We start from the raw sequence: 24,502 nt of genomic DNA, 5'->3' as shown, positions 1-24,502 counted from the left end.
CAAGAGCAACCACTAATCACAAACATCAGTTACATTTTTCCCCGACCATCTGTTACCATCAAATGAAATTCTCACCCTTAGCAATATGTCTTCATAGGAATCCCAGAAGTAGGAGCTCGTGTCCAGTGGAAACAAAAGGAGATGGTTAGGATTTTTTGTTTAGTCTTTATAGGCAGCAACCCTTCACATGTTCTCAGTTTTTTTGTCCTGTGGGTCAAGTTTTGGTGAAGTTTTAGAGTTCACAAAGTTTTTCCCAATATGAAAGTGTGGTTTGTTGCCAAGATTTTAAGTCACTACAGATTAGGTACACTACACTGACCTGTTTGTTATGAGAAGATGAAGCTTATGGCTGTTTAATCTAACCTTGTTTTGTCTTGTTTGTCTTTCTATGCAAATCATGATCACCAGGACCAAGATGCTCGCATGGTGTGGTGGAGAACACCCGTCGGATTGCCAGAGGCATCAACAGGAACGATGACTCAGGTAAGAGGAAGCTGTAAGGAAACACCTTCTTCCAAAAAAGTCTCAAAGCTAAGTGAGGGTGCACATGTTGGACGTGGTATTTATAATACTGCACCCAAGATGGCAGTCAACTCTTGTGAGAGAAGAAAATCTTGTGAGACTTTGGCTTGGTTCTCATTACCAGATGCAGTTTTGTTCTGGCAGGTATACAAGTGTGTGTATGTGAGAACAGTGTATTTTCTGTGGACTAATCATGCCTTTCTTTCTCAAGTTTGTCATGCGACATAAAGTCATTGAGGTCAGGCATGGTGGTACAAGGAGAAGTGGGGGAAGGTCCAGTGGGTCACCAGACTTTTTTCCTTTCCAAACTCTTGCGGCCCACGTGACATATAAGGTGCCCAGGGATCGAGATGTGGAACAATGTTTAACAGTAAGTCCCTAGTAAGGTGGTACAACCTGTATACGGGGCTTGTACAGTAAATGCTAGTAGTGGGTCTGCAGCACTTGTTTTGCCACCCACTTAAGTAGCCCTTTTAAACAGGTCTCAGGCCTGCCAGTGCAGCCTGTGTGCAGTTTTAAACTGCCAGTTCGACCTGACAAAGTAAACCCCTTGCCAGGCCTAAAACTCCCTTTTTGATATATATGACACCCCTAAGGTATAAACAGTCAATAGGATAGGGTGCATTGTATCTAAAATGTTAGACATATGCATTTAGGTTTTACATATCCTGGTAGTGAAAAACTCCTACATTTGTTTTTCACTACTGTGAGGCCTACCTCTACTCATAGGATAACATTGAGTTATCTCATTACATGTAATAAGTGGTCAATATTATTTGGTATTGGGTACAAATGTCATGTTTATGCTTAAATTAATTGTAATTTAAACCCCTCATTAGTGATGCTTGCAGCCTGTATCCTGGGTCTCATGACTAGTTGTAGTTGTCATTTGGCCTTTGTGTATCCCTCCCAGACAGTGACACAAAGGGGCACTAAATGTGTGCAGGATAGGCCACCATGCCAATATGGTAGGGGTGAAGCCGTGAACAGCCCCACTTGTATTTCAAAGGTGCTGCATCACCACACTCACAAAGGACTTCGCACTTGCCTGTTATCACCTAGAAATCCTCGGACCAGGGCAGAAACCAGAATGGAAGGAAATTCCAGGACCATCTGTGTGTGTGTGGGGGGGGGATTCCAGAAGTTTCTGCTGCTTCAAAGCTGGAACCAAGTATAAAAATAGAGCCCTCAAAACCACTCACCAGTACACTCCTGGACTTGTGCATAGTACAAGCTGCCATGGCCCTGCTGCCAGAGGAATGCCCTGCTCTCTGCGAAGGAAGATAGGACCTGCTCCCTTGATCCCAGGCAAAGTGACTCCAAGGGTTAGGTGGCTGACCTCCTATTCTGAGCTACAGAGACACAACAAGCTTTAGAGGCATCCCTGTGACGGCCCAGCTAACCTGCTGCACTGGACCTACCTGGATCTGCAACTAGATCTGCCTAAGCCCTGCTGGCCTCTGCTGGAGTGCGTTCCGGATCCCCAGGAGGTGCCTCCCCAGTCCTGGACCTTTGACTGGCATCAGTTGAGCTACTCCTGTAAGGAAAAGAAGAAATCCTGAAGTGTTTGACTTTTCACAACCCTGTGTGAACCTGTTTGCACTGAGATCACATCGTCCATGATGACCGCCAACACGAAGCTCTGGAGTACCCGACTCTTCATGTTACAATTACCAGCAGCGTGAGATCTGCACACCGCGCTACAGCAACAACAGCTGCGGTGACCACCAACACGAAGCGCATGGAACGATCATCCATGATGGCCGACAGGATCTTTGTGCTTCACAGATGACCATCTGCAGTGCCAGGCTGGCTCTTTACGCTACAGCGATTACCATCCAGTGACGCTCTACTAAGTTCTCATGGCCTCCTCCACCATGAATTGTCCTCTTTGCGCCTGGCCTTCGGGAAGGCAATATTTTCAACGGGACTGACCATTGCTGTCGGCCTTAAGTTGGGACTTTACCCTGGTCTAGCACGACCAGATGACCACAAGTGGCGTTTTGTGCTTTTATGCACTATGCTTACCTACATCTTTGAAATTACGTATCCCTGGTTCTACTGATTGTATTTTTGCTGTTTTGGTCTCATTTTATTTGTTAAATTCTACTTTATTTTCTCTAGTTGGTGTGGGATTTTTCTTGTGTTGTGTTTTCATGTTATTACTGTTTGTGTACGGCATAAATACTTTACATATTGCCTCTAAGTTAAGCCTGACTTCTTTTGTGCCAAGCTACAAGAGGTTTAACCACAGGTTAATTTAGGGATTTGATGTGGTGCTCCCTGACAAGGATTGTGGTGGTTGGTTAAGTAGGACTTCACGCCCCTCAACCAACAACTCAATTTCTCAGTCTAACATAAGATTACATAACCTAAAATAACATAACATAACATACTATACCATAACATAGCATAACATAACATAACAAAATGTAAATCTCCAAAGCCAGCTGGCAAACCAAATGGGAGTGGTCTCTTTACAAAGTGTAGTGTATGAAATGATGAATGGTCAGTAGATTCTTGAAGCTCTTTATTTCAAGTAGGATGAACAGGAATAAAAACCCCACCAGGAACAGGATGTTCACTGCTCAGCCCTCTCTCATCAACTGTCATTCCACATCCACACCAGGCACATTAACGTTCTATTCACTCTGTCATCCATCATTCAACATTCCATACTGACATCACATACATACTGGCTGAGCAGGAAGCAAGGAGATAACATAAAGCACAACATATCTCCTTTTCTTCAACGAAAAATAAACACAATAATATAATACATTGCGAAAGATAAAATTTGCAATATACATGCATATTTAGATTAAGACTAGAATGAAATAGACTAAGTAAATATAAGTAAACACAATCTAAGCATATAATATATATGTACATTTAAATTAAAACTAGAATGAAATAGACTAAGTAAATATAGCTAAATATATCCTAAGCAAATATAGCTGAACACATCCCCTTCCCTTGGGAACATTATAATTGTAAATTGCAACAATACCAATGTATGTATAGAATAACCACTGCAAAGAAGGCACAGCTGAAGCTAAGTAAAAAGATTATGTAGGGTATAAACAGTAGGAAGGGCGTGCGCACACCCCACTCTGAATATGTATAGAGACCAGCTCTGAACTACCCTACGAAGAAAATAACCTCTAAACTTAAAGTGTCAGCAAGAACAAGAAGCATTATATTTTCTGTGCATTTTAGAACCATATTCTGTTATAGGGTCTACATGAGTTATAGCAAAAAAACAAAAAATAGTTTTTAGCTTTAGAAGGATGAAATGTATAAAGCTGAAACCAAAGACCATGGTCCTTCATGGGAATGATATGATCCTCAGGCATATTTTGGGGAGCTTAAAGAAGTGTTTGTGTAGCTACTCTGACAGTGCACCCTCTCATGAAAAAATAAATCCTGGGCCCAAAATAGTGCCGGTAAGTGGGCAAATGGGACTTGCCATTTACGTGGCACATACGCTGTATATTGTGATCACAAGAGTAAGGATTTCAACTTTATGGCAATAAGATATAGACAATTGAGGGGAGGCATATGCAAGGAGGTAAATCAAGTTATCATAAGGTTCATTTGCACCTAAGTGAAAACAGTGTTAGCCAATGAAGAGGAACATCAAGTACTAAATCTTGTGACATACAGAATTGCTTCCGGTAACGGAATGCTGCTTCCAATAGGTAGAGCACTGGAGCAGTAAATTTACAGAGCGAAAAAGATGAACAACACCTGGTCCATGGATTTCAAAGAAAATTGAGCCCCTTCTTTCCCTCTGGACTGCATATCTACTAACTTAATTTCACGTGCCTTCCAAACCTTGAATATATATGTATATATATTGTTGCCATTAGTCCTGCTGGGCTGTTCTGGACAACTTTTTTAAAATGGCGTCCGCGCATTCTACTTTTCTAGCAATTACTGCTCTGCCTCGAGTCCCGCGGTATTGTTGCTCGGCTAAATTCTCCATTTTAATAATCCACATTTTCAATAAGCAGTATATTGAGACTGGTGTTCGATGAATACGTTTACGTGGAAACGAAAGGCAGTGAATTGTGCTGGGCCTGCATAATGATCCATGGTATTGAGATGCCAGGGGGATCACAATAAGGTATTCTCGTCCAGGCGCGCGCAGGTTCACCAGCCAGCATTCACGAGAACCAATGAATGATCGACGGGCATTTACATGTATGAATAATTCAGCGTCAGGAGCACTCAGTCGCGCGGAGAACTCATCTGTGATTGCTGTGCTTTACTTAAAAAACAAAGTCCATTTCTTGATGGAATTCTGTGTATTAAGCTGCACTATATCAGCGCAAAGCAGTATGGAAGGCAGGCCTGTCCTTGCACTGCGGGAAGGCCATGAGAGGGGTTTGCTGGAATTGTATTTGAAGGGTGGGTGATAAACAAAGATGCACAATTTCGACTAATTATTCATAGGGAATGTTCATACTCAGCAGCATGCTTGCGGCTTTTAGCGCACAATAAACCAAGTTTGGAGTTGATAAGTTGTTTCTGCAGAAACACATTAAATCTCATGTACAATAGAAGCCATTATTTTGGAAGAAAGATGGGAACGTTTTGTGAGATGTTACAAGTAATGAAGTGCAGGTTATCAAAATGAGGACTAGGGGCCTCATTTATGAGGCCTTGCGTGAGTTTTGCGCTTCCGATGCGTCACTTTTTGTGACGCATCGGCGGCGTAAAACATGCCTCCTGATGCGCACTATTTACAAAGTGACGCATCTAAGCAGATGCGTCACTTTGTAAACCCCTGCGCTACATTATACCTGCGTCAGGTATAATGTATGCAGAGGGGGCGTTCACCCGCAAAAAGCCTCGTAATAGTGACGCAGTGAAATCTATGAGATTTCACTGCGTCACTTTTAGGACGCTGTTGCGTCAAAATCTTGCGCCTGCCTCACAGCATGCGTAAGACTGACGCAAGCCCTTTCACATGGGGCTTTCCCCATGTGAAAGGAAGCATTGCTGGAGTTGCGTCACTTTTGTGACACACTCCAGCAATGCGTCACTTTTGCGTCTACGGATACGTCAGAAATACTGACGTATCTGTAACTCCTTGCGACATGATGCGTCATATTATAAATATGACGCATCAATCATGTCGCAGGGAGAGCGCAGTGGAAAAGTGACACATCGCTGTTTTCACGCAGCGATGCGTCACTTTTCATAAATGAGGCCCCAGGTTCGAAAAAAATGACATTACAAAATATATACAATCAAGCTATTATCTCCTGAGTTCTTTAAACATCGCAAGAGTAAGGAAGGTGACTTAACACACCCATTGAACCCCCCCCCCATGCCCCTCTGCCCGTCACTACCCTGATACCACTCAGAGGGACATTACTTTACAGAAAGGGACAAAACATAACCATTCACCCATGTGACAGGTCAGGAAGTCTGATCACTGGAGGCAGCTGAAAAATCAACAGTAAGTATAAACTCTGTAAAATGAAAAGTTTTACTAAAGCAGATAGAAAGTTATTTTAGTTCCCAACCATATATCAATCAGGGTGATAGAGCGCGTAGGTCACCCGACTATGAATTTACCATACTCACCTGGGCCCATAATCAATAACACATAATTTTAATCAGGTAACCTTCGCTCTACTACCAGTTATTTTTACCTACTAGGTCCTATACCATTGACTTACCAATCCTTGTCACTGGTACCTGTAAACCTATTGGATCAGGGTGTTAGCATAATAGGAAAAATAACATTTGCACTCATATAATAACCACAAACACGGGAAGTTTTAAATTCTTTATCTAAGTTTCTTAAATGGTCATGATCCACAAATTAAACACGATTAGACTCTCAATAATGAAGATCAGAATCAAAATATAACTATGCATTAGAGGTATTAAACTGATTTTTATCATTTAGTAATAGGGAAGGTAAAGAAAGGGAACTTAAAATATGATCAAATGTTTAGGCATTTAACAAAAGGGAGGGGAAAAACAGAACATGTCAAACTTTATCAATAAGAAGGGTGAAGAGAAGGAACATTATATGCAAGCACTATTATAAAATATGTAACATTTAGGGAGGGGAAGAGAAGGAAACAAACCAATGACGAACCCACACAAATTTATATTTACCTAGGAATGGTGTGAAGAACTAACCCTAGCCACAGGTCAGTTTGAAGGACAGAACCCCGAAAGTTGCAGTCGCCAGTAGGCTAGCAGGTGCAGATCAGAATCAGGAGAGGTAAAACCAGATTTGGATCAGGACAGGACCACCAAAGGTTAAGACCAGCACCCGCAGATTAGTTGCAACGCCTGCGCTACTCCCTCTCTGCAGCTAACAGTCAGAACCCCGACTGGGTTATCGATTTCACCGACAAAGTGCTTCGGCAGCAACCCAACTTCCCGGACCCCGATTGGGTCAGCGAATCTTCTGACAGAGTGCTTCACAGCACTTCTGCTCTCGATCACCTATTGAGTGCGTTGGGTCAGTGACAGGTCAGCTATTCGGACAAGTCGGACAATTTTTCTAGCTAAACCTACGCTAGTTATACTATTTTTCAGGTCAGTGTACCACCCCCAAATGTTGCAAGTGTAAGGATCCCCAATTTTGATTGGACAAAGAGTGAGGAGAGGTAATCACACCACACCAAATTTGAAACTTTTTCCTGGAATATTCTAATAACGTTCCCGCCCATCATTTTATTTTTCTCACGTATGTTTTATTCCACCCGGCAGTGAATGTATCAATAATGATTACAATGTAGTCTATATTTCAGTTCAGTTTCCTTCACAGAGGTCAGAAGTTGACTTTCTCATGAACATCTTCTAGCAAGTCGTGCCTTGGCCGAGTTTCAATGACAAATGACATAGCTTCTTCTAGCAAGTCGTGCCTTGGCCGAGTTTCAATGACAAATGACATAGCTTCTTCTGGAGTTTTGACATGCGCAGTTTGGCTTTTCAAGATGGAGTAATAGAATCTCTCGGGCCCAAAGATTACGATATATGAAAAGTAGAAAAGAAACAATATTAGAACACAGAATAAATTAATACACTGTATACCATATATCTCTACTCTATACCCATTATTTTATATTTAACTATAGCATTAGGATTAGGCAGAACGAACAGCTTGGCAAAAGTAGCAGTGCAAGCTTCTTGCATGTGACGACATAGAGCAGCCATATTAATACTAGTGCGCAGAAGCGAAAAGATTCCCTCCAAAGCATAGAGTACGTCAAGTCACGTGAGTATGACAGACGCATGCGCAGTAGAAACCCTCCCGTAGCAGCAGTCATCTTAGATGCAAGCGTATTATGGTTAGTAAAACACATAGGCAAGCTTCTCTCGGACACCCAGTGTTTATGTAAAAATGCGATTTTAGTAAGACAAACATGTTGATTAATGTTTTAATGTTATTCGAGGTTCATGAATACAAGCAAGTCGCTTCACATGCGAATCCTTGCTCCATCAATCCCCTCTTTGATGATATTTTATATCATCACTAATTAATGAAACAGATGCCAACTTTTCACAATTCACCCAACTCAATCTCTTCAAACTTTCTATTTTGCTTCTTTTCATTATTATTATGGAAATTTTTCACTTTCTTGTATATTGTCCCATTCATTTCTTCTAATTCTAGTTCATCAATATTTCTCTTTACTCCTCGCTTATTTACGGAGTATTTCTTTTTATGTTTCTGACATTTGCAATAGATTATTATTCCTAAAACTAGTAAGCCTATTCCCACCATTGGCATCAGTATTCTACCTACAAAACTTTTTCCTACGTTAGAAAGCCAACTACCTATGGAAGAGAGACCATCAGTAAGTCTCTTCCATGCACTATCAACCTCCAGTGGTTTAAGCTCTTTTTCCAAATTAGTAATATTTCTCACATACTTCTTAATTTCAACACTTTTGTCAGGTATGTAAGTGCAACAATGTTGTGCTTTCAACATTCTAAAGACTCCGCCCTCTTTTGCCAATAATGTATCAAGAGCAAGTCGATTTTGTAAAACCATTGATCTGATCGCAACCAATTCGGTATTGACCATCAAGAACCCTCCAGCATTGTCAGTTGATAACCGATCCACTACTGTTGACAATTTGCAGATTCTGTGTGTATTTAGAGCCACTCCCACTGTAGGTATCAATGCACTAAATATATCACCTACTATCTCACCAAAACTAGCTCTTTTACTACTAATCCATTAGTTTCTTCATTGTTTCCAGTGATTTTATCCACATGATATATTTTTGGGAAGACTATTCCAAAATAACAACTCCATACCAGTGATCTGGTAATTTATAATAAGCCTTGTTTCCACATATCTAATAAATTCCAGGAAACACAGGTTCAGTTCCATCTTTGAAACCCCAACCCCCAATTACCTTATAATTGTGTTCACATTCACTGGAACCAATGAATATATTCTTATAATAACTAGTTCTTTCTCTGTGGAGACAGAGTTTCCCCTTCTTTTCAAAAACCAGCAACATAGCAGCATGAGTCTTGCCATTCAGGGTAGACCCTATATTTTCAGCCCAATTAGGAATTTTATGATTCTTGTCATTTGCTTTTGTTTGGAAACTCTCTCTTCTTTTCTCTACCATATTCAAAAATATTTTCTCTTTCTCTTGTAATGAGCATGTTAAATTATTCCTGTGTGCTTCTGCTATATCTATTGTACCTATTGTTAGAAAATATTCACCCATGTAACGTGTTACATCACTAGTAGTATGTACAGGATTCAGGTTACTACGTATAGGAAGTTCAGAAAATATCACATCTGAATTAGAATAGTAATACTGCAAAGGTCCTTTCTTATAGAATAAACTGGCTAAAACACTACATGAAATTCCATATGTTAGTGGTAAATGGTGATAGGTAACGCCTTCAGCTACCGAAGTGGGCAGCTTCATACAAACATAGCAATCTTCTATTTCCATAGCTTCTACATAGTGTACTAACAGGTTTGCAAATACGTTTAAGTGAGTTCTGTTTTTAAATCTAGTATAATGCAGTCTTTCCTCATCTGATGCTTCTAAGTCTACCTTTTGTGGTCTAATGCTAAGTGCTTCTTCTTGTGTATCTATTCTTGCAGGTGTATCTTCCGTTTGTAACTCATCTGTATCTACTAATGGTTGCTCATTAGTATCATTCTTCATCTCTCTACTCATTATGTAAGGGATAGCTATTGTCAGTCCTATCCAAACTATGTGTATGTAGTATACTATGGCTATACTACATACACATACTCTACAGCATGTTTTTAAACAATTTATTTTCGGTCTTCCATTAACAGTACGATCAGCCATTTCTGACTAATGAGATTCAACCCCTCTTTGTACCTTTTACACAGCTTCTTTACCCTGTGAGAATTTCAGGTTGGTCTCACTTCTTCATCAGTTTGATCAGCAATTAATTCTTCATCACTTTCATCACTTAATTCCAAGTTTTCAAAGTCTTCCAACACAATGTAGGTCCATTCAGGGCCTTTGTATTTATTATTCAGTCTTTTTAATCGTGGACTTCTTCTTTTTGATTGTATCACAAGTTGGTCAGCTTGACTTGATATGTCAATTACCTGTTCAGGTTCTTCATTAATTGTCTTTAAACGTAGTTTCAGTCTTTTGACAAACCTAGGCCACTTGTCTCCTTTTCTGAGTCTTTTAGCTGGCACTGTGCTTTGGCCTTCTTCCAATGCTCTTTTATTTTCATTCAGTTGTGGCACATCTATTTCAATATTTTCTTCTGTGTCCCTCTCTATCTGACTAGGTCCAGGTCTTATTACAGTTTCTTCTGCCTGGTTACTAATCTGGCCTTGTTCAGGTATTTGCTGAATTTGACTTTGTTTTGATTCACCTTCTTCTTCCTGAACACCTTTTTCTACGCCTATCTGGTCCTGCTCAGGCTCTTCGAACTCTTGCTTTTCTTCTGCCTGAGCTTTCGCCCTAATACCTGTCTGTCCCTTCTCAGACTCTCGAGTTCTTGGTGGAGTGTCGATTATCTGAGTATTTTGATCTATCCCTATCTGTTCCTCCTCAGAATCACTTTTTACTCATATTTCTATGATCTGAGTACCTTCTTCTAAACCTGACTCATCCTCACCATCACTCTGTCTATCTTGGTAGGTTTGACTTCTGGTTCTTACATATTCTGCAGGTATATCGATTATTGGAATCCAATCATCTTGACTAGTGCTCGGTTGTTTCTCTTCAGCTACTTTAGGATCAATATCTTGAGACCCCCTCAGCTGCACAACCTTCAGCTTCAATTTCATCAGGTTCAGTCACTCTTTTTGTGTGACTAGCATGAATCCAGTGTGGAACTCCTGCACACTTTACAACTGTGGTGGTAACCAAAATCACTTGACGTGGCTTTCCCCACCTCGGTGCAAGGCAAGACTTTCAAGTATGTTTCTTTAGCACTACCCAATCACCTGGGTTCAGATCATGTCCTGGAGTGGCTTGTCTGGCGACAGCGTCTTCCGCAACCTGGTGAGAGATAGAACGCACTTGGTCAGCCAGTTCTTTGCAGTACTCCAGTACTAAATCACCAGATATACTTATCAGCTTATGTCCTGGCACCCATGCTTGCCTCATAGCTCTTCCCATTAGTAGTTCATGGGGACTCAAGCCTGTGTCTGGAATACTTCTAAGTCCCATCAGAACAAGTGGCAAAGCATCTGGCCACTCCAATCGGGTAGACTCATACATCTTTCCCAGTCTTGACTTGATTGTGCCATTCAATTATTCTACCACTCCATAAGCCTCTGGGCAATATGCACAGTGCAGTGTTTGCTTAATTTTGAATGCTTCACAGATTAGGCCAATCATTTCATTAATAAAATGGCAGCCTCGGTCTGATTCAATTGCTACTGGAAAACCGAAATGTGGTATAAGCTCTCTAAGTAGAAGTTTGGCTACAGTGATGGTATCATTTCTACATTTTTTTTTTTTTTTAAATCTGTTTATTAGCATAGTGTTTAGAGCAGTAACATGCATACAGTTTCATATATATACGAGCTCAGTATTAATCCCGGCGATACATGCATGCGTTTGCTTAAAGCACATATATAAACAAAGCGAATTCGATTTTTCATTTTGTCGATGAACCAGAACAAACTAACAAATCCCATTCACACCCGACCCCACCCTCCACCCCTAGGAAATCCCATCCGACACTCTCTCAACAGGCACATAATTGAAATATCGACAAGTGGGTCACTCCCAATGTATGAATACGTAGTGTAAGTTGAACGCACAGTTAGGGTGTTGCAGTGTGATCGATGGGCCTGGGTCCCCGGTATCCCATCGCAGTGCACCGTAGGCAGTGTCCATGCATGGGAGAGTGAATCAGGGCATAGTGACACCACAAGTGGCTATTCACTTGTATCTTCTTCATCCTCGTCATTGCTAGCCTCAAATGCCCCCAGCGCGGCAAACCAGTCCAGTGAGATCGGAGTTTTCCGGAGGCCCCTGCGTTCCTCTCTCTGTAGTGCTTCACCTTCAGCCTTACCCCAGCGCACTACTTCTGCCCGCCACAGGTCAGGGCTGGGCGGTTTAGATGATTTCCATCTCATCGTGATGGCGCGCTTCGCCAGCAACAGGGCCAGATCTGAGAAGCGCGTCGCCACTGTTCTGGTGCGTGTAGGTGGCCCCAGTCCTAGTAGTGTACGTTCCAGTGTAGGCGATCTGGGCAGAGTACCAGCCTTCTCGAGTGAGTCATGGACAATGGTCCAGAAATACCCTAGTTTAGGGCATTGCCACAGCATATGTACCAGTGATGCGTCATCTGCATCGCATCGGGGGCAGGTGCTCTTGGATGCAGGGAACATCATATGGAGGCGGTACGGAGTCAGGTAGGCTCTATGTAGTAACATCAGTTGGATGAACTTGTATTTGGGGTTCCTAGCTGCTTTTTTAGGGAACTGGAGTATACGCTCCCACTCCCTGTCCCTCAGTGGCCTTCCAACATCTGCTTCCCATGCCGCCCGCAGTGGTGACAGAGTAAGTGCCCTCCCCGTTTTGATGCTAGCTGTAAGCCACCTGGTCAGATGGCCGCCCGTTCCCATGAGGTAGAGCATTGTGACGAGAGGGTTCGTAACAGGCTCCCGCCCATCAGGCGACCATTTGCGTGTGATATAATGGCGGAGTCCGGCGTGCAGAAGAAAGGAGCCGCTGGGGACGCCCTGCCTGGTTCTGAAGTCTTCAAAAGATAATAGGTGCCCCTCCGCAAACAGGTCACCCACGTGTGTCACACCTGCGTCATGCCAGGGCTCCAGCAAGGTCGCCGTGAGCGTGCCCGAGCCCAGAGGTATGCCCAACAGTGGGACTGTGGGGGCATAAGGTGTCCCGGGGGACGTGTACTTTAATGCCTTCCGCCAGTATGTTACCGCCAGCTTGAGAAGCGGCGGGGCGTTTCTAGGTAGATCCGAGCTAGGTAGGAGCAAGATGTGCACTCTCCCTTTAGCATGGTCGTCCTTCGAAACAATAATCTCATGAAGATTGCGGCCCGCCACCCAGTAAGCTAGCCATTGTAGCTGACACGCATAATTATAAGCTCTGAAGTCCGGTAAGCCCATGCCTCCGGAGTCGGAGGGGAGCTGCAACTTGGCCAGCCCTATGCGTCTGCGGCCATGCCCCCACACCAGTTCGGTGAGGAGGGAGTCGAGGGTCTTAAATGTCACCGCCGGGATCTGGAATGGCAAATTGGTGAAGTAGTAGATGAGACGGGGGAGCATCACCATCTTGGATATTGCTACCCTGCCGGGTATTGAGAGCGGCAATGTTAGCCAGAACTGAATTTGTGACTTTAGCGTCCTGATGGCCCTCCCCAAGTTGCCATCTATCATCATGCCCGCCTCTCTGTATATCTGTATCCCAAGATATCGGAAGGTGGTTTCCGCCATCTGGAATTCATGAGGGGCAAAAGGCAGGGGGGCCGACTCGCCTGCGGCCGCAAAGGTGAACCCATAGGACTTAGACTCACTGATGGTGAGGCCAGAGATCTCTCTGAAATCCTCAAAAACCTGGGAAACTGGACTCAGGTCGCCCCTCAGGTCACGTAGATATAATATAATATCGTCCGCGTACGCAGATACAATGTGGTCCGTACCATGCCGTTGTATGCCATAGTGGGGGGCCATCGACCTAAGTCTACAGAGCAACGGTTCGAGGGCAAGGACGAAGAGGAGAGGGGAGAGCGGGCAGCCCTGCCTGGTGCCTCGTGCTATAGCTATGGGACCGGAGATTTGATGGGAGGTGCGCACCCTGGCCGTGGGGATGGTATACAGCAATCTGACCCAAGCGAGAAATTCGGGCGGTATCCCGAAGTTTGACAGGGTGGCGAACATATAGTCCCACCGTAATGAATCGAACGCTTGCTTTAAGTCCAGAGATATGCAGCCTTCGGAGCCCGTGCCCACATCATCTCCGAGCATGAGCTGGGCTAAGCGCCTAAGGTTCATGGCCGTATTACGGCCCGTTACAAAACCACACTGATCTGGGTGGACCAGCTGTGGCACATACTGCACAAGCCTCGACGCCAGCACCTTGCTCAATATTTTAGAATCAGTATTGAGAAGGGACAGGGGTCTGTAATTGGTCATCTGTAGACCATCTTTGGCCGGTTTCAGGAGGGACGTGATCAGTGCTTGCATGGATGATTGCGGTAGAGAGGTTGTACGTAGGGCCTCCAGATAAACAGCGTGTAGCCGTGGGGCCAGGAGGTCTATATATGTTGCATAGAATTCAGCAGGGAGGCCATCCGTTCCGGGGGCCTTACCCCTCGGAAGGGCTCGTATCGCCTGTCTAATTTCCGCCTCTGAAACAGTACGTTTCAAGTCTTTGGTCTGGTTGGCAGTAAGTTGGGGGAGATCCAGACCCTCCATGAAGGCCGCAAGGGCGGGTTCTGATAAGGGCTGTGGGGGACCGCACAGCGTGGTGTAATAGTCCTTGAACGCCGTATTAATCCCTATTTGGGTGGTAGCCGAGCGGCCAGATTGGTCCAGGACCCTCAAAACGGGGTGGCTGATCGGGGAGTCCCGCAGTAGGCGGGCTAGTAGGGGACCGGCTCGGTTTGCCTGTGTATGTTGCCTATTCGTGTATTCCCTATAGTCTATAAGCCGCAGGTCTTCCAGTAGCTCCGCGTGCCTAATGTGTGCCTCCTGCAGAGGTGTAAAAGGAGCATTGGTGCCCGCTGCTTCATTCTCTAGGGATGCGAGTGAGCCCTCCACCTCCTTCAGTTGGCTGATCACCTCCCGCCTCCTTCCCACCCTGGTGGTCATAGCAGTCCCCCTAAGACAGACTTTGATAGTGTCCCATTCTATCTGCCGGGAGCTGGCCGTGTTCGCATTCGTGGAGAAGTAGGAGTCGATAGTGTCGGACAGGGAGGACCGGAAGACCGAATCCTCGAGGAGATCAGGAGACAGTCGCCAAGTCGGAATGGGAGCCAGCCTCCTACCCCACTGCCAAGTAATCTCCACGGGGTTGTGGTCCGATAGAGTTTTCCCCATGTGCTGGGCCTGGACAATCATTGCCGTAAGGGAACGGGAGCAGAAAACATGGTCAATTCTGGTGTGAAGCTGGTGGGGAGGGGAGAAAAAGGTGTATTCCCTTTCCAGAGGGTGTATGCTGCGCCACGCATCTGCCAGATCCCAGCCCTCAGCCCAACTCGCAAGCGCATCTGCCTGTTTCCTACTCTCGGTAGCCTGTAGGGGGGGGGTGTGATCTATCTAGCATAACATCAAGTACAGCATTGAAATCGCCCCCGATGATCCAGGGAAGATCAGCCCAACCTGCTAGTACCTCGTTAACAGTTAACAAAAAATCCGACTGGTTTACGTTAGGTGAGTATACACATCCAATGACAACCGCCTCCCCATCCAACAGTCCCCGTACAAATACATAACGACCCTCCTGATCAATCCGTTGCTCCAGCACCTGGAAGGGAAGAGAGCCACGGAGCCAAATCGCCGCCCCCCTTGAGAATGCAGAATATGAGGTAGCAAAGAGCTGCCCCCTCCATTTCTTGCGCAATTTCACCGCTTCAGCAGCGTTCAAATGTGTCTCTTGCAAGCAAGCAATCTGTGTCCCCCTGCGGTTGAGTTGTGCAAGGATTCTGTGTCGTTTGTGCACTGATCCCATGCCACGCACGTTCCAGGTGCACAATTGGTAATTGTTAAGAGGTCCCATTACCATCTGTGCAGTGTGGCAATGTGAAACAACTGGGTGACCCCACATGTCCTGCTGTGCTAGAAAATGAGAGTGTCTCGCAAACATGTAACCCCTGAACAAAAGGGTCCCTGAGCCAACATACCCAGGAGCCAAACCATGGTGCCCAACGTGGGCACAAGTTAGTCAAGTTCGTGTGCATACCGGGGGTGGTAGGCCAACGTCGATTGTCACTGAACGGACTGCGTGGGCTTGATAGCCCACAATACAATGGGCCCCCATACATACAACCCACCACATGTGAAGGAGGGGATTAGTTATACGTCACCACCCGGAGAGGTTCAATCGTGCCGTGGTTCAGAACTCCGCTGCCATCTGGGCCGTGATCTTCGGGAAGAGCTGCAAGCTGTCTACTGAACCAGACACCTCAGTGTGGGTGTCGGTGGTGACGGTGAGTCTGTCTCCGGGTGCTCCCGCGTCGTGGGCAGCCAGTGCCTCCTCAGTTAGGCGTTGTTGCGGGGATGATGACGAGTGGTCCACCGTCTGGTGCCCAGGGGGATGCGTCATCACCAATGCTCTGTGGGATGAATGGTGGCCGGGGCTGTGAGCGTTGTTCCGTCGGCCTGGCGAGCCCCTGTGGGTGTCACTGCGGTGGTCTGCGAATGGGTCCTGTGACTCCGGCGGGGTCAGAGTGACCTCCATCCACTCCGCCGCCTCCTCAGGTGAGTCGAAAAAATGTGACCTGTTGTTATGTAGGATTTTGAGCCGAGCAGGGAACAAAAGTGCATATTTCACGTTCCTGTCCCGCAATTTGTGTTTCACCCCCATGAAGGTGGACCTGGCCCGCTGCACAGAGGGAGTGAAATCAGGGTAGACCGATATAGTCTTATCCTCAAAGCGTATTGGCGCTTCCTCCCTGGCCGTCCGCAGGACAGTGTCTCGGTCTCTGAAGTGGAGGAGACGAGCGATCAGGGGGCGAGGAGGTGCCCCTTGTAGCGGGGGCCGCGATGGCATCCTGTGGGCCCGTTCCACACTGTAGAGGGCGGTGAGGTCTCTCTGGCCCACCAGCTTCCACAGCCAATCCTCCACAAACCGCGTGGGGTCCCTCCCTTCGCTTCTCTCCGGAATGCCCAGGATGCGGACGTTGTTGCGGCGGACACGTCCTTCAGCATCATCCACTCTATCCCATAGTTGCTTTAGCTGCTTCTCTACGTTTTCCAATTTCGTGGAGTGTTCCGTCTGCTGCGGGATTAGGTCATCTAGCGCTATTTTGTGCTCTGCCACCCGATCCGCCAACTTGCCATGGTCAGCCTTCAGTAGGGACAGTCCAGTCGCCATGTTGTCTATGCGCGATTCTAGCGCTTCCCGCGTCGCGCGTATTTTATTCAGGATCAGATCCAGCTTACCGGTCGGCGGGATGATGTCCATGTTGGAGGAGGCCAGCGGGTCGTCAGAGCCCGTGGACTGCACGTCCGTCTGAGCTCCCTGGCCCCGAGATTTGTCTCTATGTTTGCCCATGGATCTCATTAGCAGGGTGGCGCTGTAGTGGATGCAGCAGGCCGCTGCAGTCCCTCCGAGCGTCCGGCAGCGGTTTTGGAAGGACCACTACCTGCTGGGTAGAGGTGGACGTAGCGAAGTCCCAGGGCTGGCAGGGACAGTGTAGGCTACCAAGGCGAGGTGTCAATGCAGGGTGGGTCGGTACGCCTCCGGTGTCTCCACAGGCAGGTATGACCCCAGGCCCGCAGGGGCGGCGGGGGGGAGGAGGTGGTGGGGTCCAGGCCACTGCAGAGCTTGTCGTACCGCCGGGAGCGCGGCAAGGGTCGGGGCTGTAGCGCTGTGGCAAGGCGCCAAAGCGCGTGGCGCACCTCCCCTCTTCAGACCCCTGTACCTGAGGTCCGCGCGTCTTCAATGCGTGCCACTCAGTGCTGCGTTTCAGGTCCTCCGGCTGTCGGCTCGGGGGCAGGCGAGGCGAGAGCGCCAGGGCCCGAGGGTCTCGACCAAGCCCCGGTGCGATGGCAAGATGGCGCCAGGATAGCAGCAAAGTCGGGCCGATCCGTTTTGTGATGCTGGCAGCCTGTGCAGGGCGAAGCCGGTCTCGTGGTGGTGGCAGCGGAGTGTGTGTGTCGCCCGCTCCTCAGTCCCTCTCCATGGGGCGGAATGCCGGAGTCCCGCTAGCTTCGTGGGAGGGCGGGGGGGACGGCCCGGGAGTATTCCCGCGTCCCGAAGGGCCTCGCAGCAGGGCGGCCGGCCCGTAGCGAAGCGACTGAGCGGGGGGTAGCGGGGCCCGAGACAGGGTGGGGCATCTCACCGCACTCCGCAGTCCCGGCTGGCAACACAGGAGAAATCCAATCCCAGGTCCCGACTGGACCGCGAAGGAGTCAGGGGGTAGGCCGGCCAGGCCAATCACTTTAGGCCGGGGCTCCACACCGTCTCACAGGCCGCAACAGGCTCCGTCGCCGGAACCCGCCGAAGGAGCGGTCCGAGAGGGGCTATACCGCACCGCCTCACGCCGCTCGCCCCCGGAGACAACCTGTTTAGGGATCAGGTGAGCTGCAGGCAGGGGAGTGCAGGATAATCAGCTTGCATTCAGGGCTTCGGACGGAGCTGGAGAACTACACGTCCACCATCGACGGCTCCAGGCCACGCCCCCCGGTATCATTTCTACATGTGGGGTAATCTTCCACCCATTTTGAAAACAGGCAGACAATGACAAGGATGTATTTTAGCCCTCGACAAGGAGGTAACTGAATGAAATCAATCTGCAATCGTATAAAGGGACCCTCGGCCTTTCCAATTTTTCCTGGTAACACTACTGTTTTCTTTCCTGGGTTCATTTGTTGACAAACCAGGCATCTTTGGCAAAGTGCTTCTGCTATGTTCCTGAATTTCGTATTAAACCATGACTGTCTGAACAGACGTATCATAGCATCTCTTCTCAAATGAGAATCTCCGTGAACCATCCTAGCCACAGGAGCAAGCATACAGTCTGGTAACACTGGCCTTCCATCAAGATATACAATGACACCATCTTCAACTCTTCTCTGACAACCTATTTTCCCCCATTCTTTCTTTTCCTTTGGTTCTGCTCCAATTTGCAAATCTCTCACTTCCTCCCACGTATTCACACCTTCCAGAAACATAAGTTGACAGCTGTTTCCGCACACCTCAACTTTCTTATTAACAGCCATTTTATATTTCGCACAATGTTGGGCTAACTGGTCAGCATATCGGTTACCGGCTGTCACTTTGTCATTACCAGATTTGTGAACAGCACACTTGACCACAGCCACTTCTTTTGGCAGTTGGATTGCTTCATGTAAATCTTTTACATAGTGACCATTTTTAATTGGAGTACCTGAAGATGCCAGAAACTCTCTTTGCATCCATAGTTGGCCATAGTCATGCACAACCCCGTAACCATACTGGCTGTCAGTGTATGTGGATACCTTCCAATTTTTCCCAAATTTACAGGCTTTTACTAATGCAACCAATTTGGCTATTTGTGCAGACTTGATTCCAGGTAAATAGGATGCTTCAATGGGACCCCCCAAAGTGCACACCGCATAGGCAGCACTTAGACCTCCTTCCTCATGTCTAATGCATAAACCATCTACAAATAGCTCATATTCAGAATCAATAAGTGGCTCTTCTCTTATGTCTGGACGTGGTTTTGTACTATATTCAGTCAAGTCAATACAGTCATGTTCAATCTCTCCCTTAACTTCTGCAAAATGTGAATCCGGTAGCAGTGTTGCTGGGTTCCGAATATTACACCTAGCAATGGTTACATTTCCTGCACCTACAAGGATTCTTGCATACTTAGTCAGCCGACTAGGTGTGAGATACTGGGTCTTAGTCCTGGTTAACAAAATTATAACTGCATGTGGAACATACACGGTCACAGGATGTCCCATAATAATGGACTCACTCTGTTCCAGACTCATGCAAGTTGCAGCCACTGCTTTCAGACATCCAGGCAAGGCTGATGCCACTGGGTCTAATGTGGACGAACAATATGCCACAGGACATCTCATCTTCCCATGAATTTGAGTTAAAACTGAAAGTGCACAATTATTTCGTGTGTCACAGAAAAGTGCAAAGTCCTTTGAATAGTCAGGCATCCCTAATGCTGGAGCAGTACATAGGCATTCTCGCAATTTTACCAAAGCAGTCATGCTTTCGTCATCCCACTCTACTGGGTCTTTTGCTCTTTTCTTTGTCATTTGTATCAATGGTTTTGCTAGGACTGCAAATCCCACAATCCATTGCCTGCAGTTACCTACTACTCCAAGAAACATTCTGATCTCTTTCTGAGTTTGGGATAAATTCATGTTTCATATTATCCTGATTCTTTCTGAGGTAATCCTTCTGACACCTCTTTCTATCTGGTGCCCCAGATATTTCACTGATGTGGTACAAAACTGTAGTTTATCAGGTGAAACTTTAAGTCCTCCTTCCCCTAAATGATTCAGTAAAGCAATGGTATCAACAACACAGTCATTTCGTGTTTTAGATGCCCAACCGACCTAATTCTTTAGGCAATTTACATCCAGACCTGTGAACACATTTGGATTGTCAAATGATCCTTCCAGCCACACCTCTAACTCTAGAGATTGTTACCGTGTTCCAGTCTATTGCCAAAATAAAAGATAGCCATACTCTGATCAACACATTACGAAACAGCACAGGACATACATTCACTAGAAGGACAACATTTGAAAAAATGTGAATAGCTAGATGGCACCTCACGGGCGCACCACCAATGGGACCCCTGGTTGGTACTCACCAGGATGGCCCTGTTCTCATCATCGGTGCCACCTAGCTTAACGTAAACGTGTCCGAAACCCAAAGGAAAAGAGACAGTGAATGGTGCAGTGTACACAAAACTTATATGTGACAAGGACTAACAACATTCAACATATAACGCAAAAATTACTGTGCAAACAAGATACAAAAAACTTTTACTCGCATTCTCTTGTTGCAAACAGTAAACACATATACATAAAAAGGAGAGATGCGAATACTACCTATCGATTCACACTCTGCTTATGGCCGACATGTTTCATTGCCTTGGTCTTTATCAGGCAATTTCTTCAGGGCAAAAAAATATTGAGCTGCCACTGCCAAAAACACTGTGCTTTGAGTGCCAGTTGGCCAGTTTTTCTCTCATACCATTCAAGAGAAAAACTGAGAAGACGCCAAACGACTATTCTCCACTGATAAAAGTACTGAAGGGAGAAAGGACCATACTCACCGTCTGGGAGTTGTGACTTGATATTAGAAAGTGGTTTCTCTTGAATGGTATGAGAGAAAAACTGGCCAACTGGCACTCAAAGCACAGTGTTTTTGGCAGTGGCAGCTCAATATTTTTTTGCCCTGAAGAAATTGCCTGATAAAGACCAAGGCAATGAAACATGTCGGCCATAAGCAGAGTGTGAATCGATAGGTAGTATTCGCATCTCTCCTTTTTATGTATATGTGTTTACTGTTTGCAACAAGAGAATGCGAGTAAAAGGTTTTTGTATCTTGTTTGCACAGTAATTTTTGCGTTATATGTTGAATGTTGTTAGTCCTTGTCACATATAAGTTTTGTGTACACTGCACCATTCACTGTCTCTTTTCCTTTGGGTTTCGGACACGTTTACGTTAAGCTAGGTGGCACCGATGATGAGAACAGGGCCATCCTGGTGAGTACCAACCAGGGGTCCCATTGGTGGTGCGCCCGTGAGGTGCCATCTAGCTATTCACATTTTTTCAAATGTTGTCCTTCTAGTGAATGTATGTCCTGTGCTGTTTCGTAATGTGTTGATCAGAGTATGGCTATCTTTTATTTTGGCAATAGACTGGAACACGGTAACAATCTCTAGAGTTAGAGGTGTGGCTGGAAGGATCATTTGACAATCCAAATGTGTTCACAGGTCTGGATGTAAATTGCCTAAAGAATTAGGTCATTTGGTTTTGTTGATTTACTGAGTGGAGGGCGACCTAGTTCTGCACTTCCCTCTTGACTCCTAGTATTTGTACACGTGTTTTAGATGCCACCAAAAGGTCATCTAAATACTGGACCGGTACTGACTATCCAGGCAGTACCAAAGACTCAAGGCACTTTTTCAAAATCTGATTGAAAATTGAGGGACTCTCGGTGTACCCCTGAGGGACACGATTCCAAACATAAACATGGCTATCAAATTCAAATGAGAAAAGAAATTTGCTATCCAGATGTAATGGAATCGAGAAAAATGCGTGACACAGGTCAATGACAGTAAACCATCCAGCCTCCCATGGTATCTGATACAGAATCACCGCAGGGTTTGGCACGACTGGACAGCATGGAACAACAATCTTATTAATTTTTCGGAGGTCTTGTATGACCCTGTACTTGCCGCTCGGTTTCTTTATACCAATTATGGGTGAATTACAAGGACTGCTCATTATTTCTTGTAAAATGCCTGCTTCAACCAGATGTTTTATTTCTGCTGCAACACCTGCTTTTATTTCTGAACTCATTTTGTACTGTTGAGTATTTGGGTAAACTGCACCTTCCTTTACTGTCACTTTTATTGGATCAACATTTGCCATCAATCCTACATCTTTTCCAGTAAAATCACATACATTAGGTTTTACAGTCTGTTGTAGTTCCTCTGGTAAGTCTTCTATTGTAAGTCTTTTAGTCTCTGTCTCATGTTTTGCTAACATCAGTTTATAAACTCCATCTTTGTCTGGGGTTTGAATTTCAACACCACTTGGGGTACAGAAAATGGTGCAATTCATTTTGCACAACAAGTCACGACCTAACAGATTTACTGGACTTGAATCGCATACTACAAATCTATGCATTTCTTTAAAGTTCCCTATTCTAACTTCCATTGGCTCTGTCACTGGGGTACTAATTTGTTTATTAGAAACGCCCACTACTTGTATCGCTTCTCCCGAGAGGGGTAGGTTTGGAACGTCTGCTGTTCTCACAGTAGAATGGGTAGCACCAGTATCCAATAGAAAGGTGACATAATTTCCTTCAACCTTTCCTTCAATGTATGGACCTGACTGGTCTACCGGCAAGGAGGCGCCAAGCACGCACTCCTCGTCCTCCCCTCTCAGGCACCGTCAGTAAGGTTCTTCACTGAAAAATGTATCACTCAAAAGAAATTATGAGGTTGCAGAATCTTTCCTTTCACTTCCCTCCCAGTTTGTGGGAGCTACACTCTGTTGTGCTTTGCTCCTGTAATTTGGCATAGGTGCAGGGGGTAACTGGTTTTGTATTACTTGCTGCTGTGTCTTCCGTGGCACCTCATTCTGCATCTGTGGATTCAAATCATTATTTTGCACATTACCATTTTGCACAGCCTTACACTCGTTCTTCCTGTGCCCCAACTTGCCACACCCATGACAAGGGAACTTTCTTCTTGCTTCTTCTCTATTGTATTTTCCCCTTGTCTTTCCTCCATTTCCATCACCCTGATTCTGGTTACTACTTAGTTGGTTTAACCGAAGTTCTTGTTGCTCTGCTAGTTTTACTTGCGCCCACATTACCTTTTCTTTTAACTCTTTTCGTTTATTGTCGAGTACATCTTCGCAATATTTAGCATATTTAAGGATTTCATCTACAGGCTTAGCTTTCCAACAAATTTTATGATCTTTAATCCATTGTGAAATTTCTGGTTTCAATCCTGACACAAATCGATAAATAAAATGCGTCATATCCTTCATATCTATGTTATCCAATCCACTGTATTGTTTAAACACTTGCAAAAAGCATTCATAATATGCATGCACAGATTCATCTTTATTCTGAGTGGTTCTATCTATTCTAGTCCAATCTGTTTCTTTTGCAGGCACCTTTCCTTTGAGGTAGAGTATTACCTGGTTGTATTTCTTCATAACATCTTCGGAAGGAGCCCCTGTCTTTGGGTCTCTAGGATACTCATCACTAGGCCAGTCAACAGCAGTTTTACATTCTGTCCACAAATCTACAGGCACAACAATGTCAAATAATCCATCTAAATCTTTCAAAAGACATTTTGAGACCTTTACAAATCTCTCGACTTGTCTGTACCATTCTACAGGTTTCTCACAAAGTTTTTGGAAACCATTTGTAAATGACAAAATATCCTGTCGGGACCATGGGACATGCACATAACCTCCACCTGGTACCTCTCTCATAGGACATAATTTTTCCACTTTTTCTGCTTCTTTTAATACATACTCTGAAGCAATTTGTCTTGATCGAACCTCTTCCTTTTTCTTTGCCCATCTAGTCTTTCATTTTTCTAATTCACCACATTTTTGCAATAATGTCATCAGTTCCCTGATCTGTACCTTTTTACCTGAAACATTCATATTTTCTAGATCTTTGTCAGAAAATTCAACTCAATATGGTTTTTGTAATACTTTAGACTTGCCAATGTCGATTCCCATGCGAGCTGCTGTGTCCATTAATTTTTCATGAAACACTCTGGTATTTCTAGTAATGCTCTTACATATAAATAATAATTCATCTTCCCTAAATGTATTTAAGCTTTCCAAACCCCCCATTTCCAGCCATCATTTCCGCCAATTCAATTATGATTTTATATATATCCAATGGTTTTGGCTGTGATTTCGGTTTCTCTATTTCTCGTGTCCATCTCTCTATTTCTTCTGGGGTTACTACTGTGGCACTTCTTGTACCTGAGGATTTCTCCATTTGTACTGCTCTCATATTTAAAGGAGTGGTTTTCCTAATTGAACTACTCTCTGGTTCTCTTATTGGCAAATCCATTAAGAAAATTACTGATTCACATTCACTTGCCTGA

This window comes from Lissotriton helveticus, chromosome 1_2 (assembly GCF_964261635.1).
Source record: "Lissotriton helveticus chromosome 1_2, aLisHel1.1, whole genome shotgun sequence".
NCBI classification, from domain to species: domain Eukaryota; kingdom Metazoa; phylum Chordata; class Amphibia; order Caudata; family Salamandridae; genus Lissotriton; species Lissotriton helveticus.
Note: the sequence above shows the minus strand (reverse complement) of the source record.